The sequence below is a fragment of the Convolutriloba macropyga genome, unplaced genomic scaffold (assembly GCF_964194025.1).
Source record: "Convolutriloba macropyga unplaced genomic scaffold, txConMacr16.3 SCAFFOLD_3994, whole genome shotgun sequence".
In the NCBI taxonomy this organism is placed as follows: domain Eukaryota; kingdom Metazoa; phylum Xenacoelomorpha; order Acoela; family Convolutidae; genus Convolutriloba; species Convolutriloba macropyga.
This window is the reverse complement of record NW_027449758.1, coordinates 2,501-5,826: the sequence shown is the minus strand read 5'-3', so window position 1 is coordinate 5,826 and position 3,326 is coordinate 2,501. Positions and strand designations below refer to the sequence as shown.

The following is a 3,326-nucleotide window of genomic DNA, read 5'->3' as shown; positions in this document are numbered from 1 at the left end:
TGAAACTTCATCATGAGAACGTCACAAGCTGATCACGCTCTATGATATGACTAGTATTATGTTGCTTATAGTAGGCTAAGCGCAAGCCGAAACATCAACATGTGAAAGTCGTAGAATTTTGCGATCAAACTGTGGCTAGTACTTTGATGATGCTTGTAGCCAACCGAATTGGTTGAAAAGCCCAATAAGTAAGCTAACTTGGGAGAGCTTGTTGGAAACCAAATGCTACTAGATTGGTCCAAATACATCCTTCAACAGGGGATCACTTGGCTCGCTTTACGAAGAGGAGCACAGCTATATGTGTTAATTCGGTATGAATCGCAAGATTTGTTTACCGACCTCTCTAACGCAAAAGGCGGTCTCGGCTTCGGCTGTTGACTGCGTCCGATTCAGGGTTATATAACTCTCGATTGAACACATTGATGTTCTATTGTTGGTGCTTCCAATAAAATTGGAACACTTAAAGCAGAACCGATTCAAATAATAGCATTCTGATCAATGATTGCATTCCTTGATCAAGAACTGCTGGAGTCATTGTGATGGCGAATTTTCTTCATAAGAAAATTGCAAAGAGACGGAACTTAATGAGACTAGTATTATGTTGTTTCTAGTAAGCGGAAGCTGAAACAGCAACATGTGAAAATCAAGTTTTGTTCAATGATCTCGAGGCGATAAGTACTATGAAGCAACTAGTAGCCTAAGCATGACTCAGATTTGAGACAGTCAAAAAGACTGGCGAAACTTCTTCACATGAAAGTTACATAGAGAACTACAAATGTATACAGCGAGTATTATGTTGTTTCTAGTAGGCGAAAGCTGAAACATCAACATGTGAAAGTTGTCTGCAAACTGTAGAACGATATGTGATTAGTACTGTGCTGTTACTAGTAGCCAGTCTGACTGTAGAAGCCAAGACAAAGGGAAACTAATGCATCTGAAAAGGACAAGTTATGGAAAGGTATGCACGATAAGTATTATGTTGTTTCTAGTAAGCGGCAGCTGAAACATCAACATGTGAACGTCGTTGTGTACAGTAACCTAGAACTATATAGTCCTTAGTAACGTGCATTTACTAGTACCTGTAATTGGTATTCAGACTCAGGCAGTTTGGAATAGTTTGGCAAAGATGCACCAGAGAAAACTGGGATTTGATACAGAAATTGTTGAATACAAGTATTATGCTGCTTCTAGTAGGTTGAATCCGAAACATCAGCATGTGAAAATTGAAAACATTTCTGGTTCGAATTGTCACAAGTATTTGGTGATCTGAGTAGCCAAACTCACTACAACGCCAATTGAAGGCAAAAATTCTCAACGGGAAAAGCTATTCTCATTGAATGAGCTAACAAGACGAGTATTATGTTGCTTCTAGTAGGCGAAAGCCAAAACATCAACATGTGAAAGTCTTGCTGAACAAATTTAATGTTGTTGAGCTCAGTACCGTGTGAATTAGTAGCCATAATTGGCGAGCGAAAATTGAACTGGCGAAACTTCGTCTTTGGAAAATTGCAGATGCCGAGCACTTATTTTGCAACGAGTATTATGTTGACTGTAGTAAGCGAAAGCCGAAACAGCAACATGTGAAAGCTGTTGAAATTTGTGGTCATTTTGCAATAAGTACAAGGAGTGTAACTAGTAGCCAGGTCAAAATTTGGGATAAGAATGAGCAAAAATTCTGCATGAGAACAGTTGAAATTATGAAACTAAATTACAAAGACTAGTATTATGTTGTTTCGAGTACGCGAAAGCGGAAACATCAACATGTGAACGTTTGTAACGAAGTTTCGTTAATTTTCAGCCTAGTACTGAGCAAGAACGAGTAGCCTCATCTCCAATCCCACGCAAAATGTAGTGAAATATGTGAGTGAACCTTATTCACGGTGAGGGTTTCCCGAGGTCTGTATTGCAGCGAGTATTATGTTGCTTCTAGTAAGCGAAAGCTGAAACAACAACATTTGAAAGTTGGAATTAATGACTGAATGGAAACTTCGACCTGTGTTTGATAGTAGTAGCGAACAAAACTGCTGAATCGGTTTCTGTCTCATATTGGTCAGTGAACCAATTAAGAGACAATCAACTACATAACCTGAATTGGGCGAGAGAACCCCCTTAACTTAAGCATATCAGTAAGGGGAGGAAAAGAAATCAACTGAGAATCCCTTAGTAATGGCGAATGAACAGGGAAAAGCTCATCGGGAAGAGAAATGGCAACATTTCTCGGTGTCCGGTATGGTTTGATGCTAGACTGGTGAATTTGTCCTGATGTCTACTGGAAAGTAGCATCAAAGAAGGTGAAAATCCTGTAAAGGTCATTTTCGATACCAGTCATAATGGCTCATTCCTATGAGTAGAGTTGTTTGAAAGTGCAACTCGAAGCTGGAGATATGTCTCTCCAAAAGCTAATTATAAAGCGAGACCGATAGTAAACAAGTACCGTGAGGGAAAGTTGAAAAGCACTCTGAAGAGAGAGTGAAAAGTACGTGAAACTGTTGAAGGGGAACTGGAGTGAGCGTTACCATACTCAATGCCTTGATATTATATTCTCGGCTACCGAGTAGTGTAGTTGTCGTCTTTTGGCAAATCTTGTTAATGAATCGAGCAGAAGTTTTCCTCGGAATTCTTCTTGTTGATTCTAAACAAAATGAGATAAATTGATCTTGATTGCCTGTCTGACCTCAACTTCCTATTCAATGCTCTCTACAGCCCGTCTTGAAACACGGACCAAGGAGTGTGAGTTGCTTGCAAGTGTTGTCGCTCATTGAAAGCGCACACGCGAAATGAAAGTGAACAGTGTAATTTTTATGAATTGCACTACTTTGTGTGGTGAGGGCGCCGATTCGGTGTCCCGCAACCACGGACGGTTTTGCTCTTATTGCATGACTGATCCAGAGCAAGTAGCACACGACCCGAAAGATGGTGATCTATGCTTGGGCAGGGCGAAGCCACGGGAAACCATGGTGGAAGCCCGAAGCGGTTCTGACGTGCAAATCGATCGTCTGACCTGAGCATAGGGGCGAAAGACTAATCGAACCATCTAGTAGCTGGTTTCCTCCGAAGTTTCCCTCAGGATAGCAAAAGCTTGAGCAAGATTGAAAAATCTTCGCAAAGCAATTTCATCGGTTAAAGCGAATGATTAGAGGAATGGGGGAAAATTTTTCCTTCACCTATTCTCAAACTATAAATCGGTGAGATGTCCTTGTGACTTAATTGCACTTGGACTATGAATGCAAGCTTTTTGTGGGCCGCTTTTGGTAAGCAGAACCGGCGATGTGGGATGAACCAAAAGTTGGGTTAAGGCGCCTAACTACTTGCTCATGAGTCACCAC

General features: G+C 40.9%; 1 non-coding gene and 1 pseudogene across 1 annotated transcript in view; both read left to right on the top strand.

Annotated features, from left to right (window-relative positions):
• Positions 1-246: 246 nt before the first annotated feature.
• LOC142355305 (5.8S ribosomal RNA) lies at positions 247-398 on the top strand (annotated as a pseudogene).
• A 1,683-nt stretch (positions 399-2,081) lies between these two features.
• The window catches only part of LOC142355308 (large subunit ribosomal RNA), a 3,522-nt gene continuing 2,277 nt past the window's right edge, over positions 2,082-3,326 (top strand). The window contains exon 1 of the ribosomal RNA XR_012761188.1: positions 2,082-3,326. This exon is cut by the window's right edge and continues 2,277 nt beyond it. This is a non-coding gene — a ribosomal RNA (large subunit ribosomal RNA).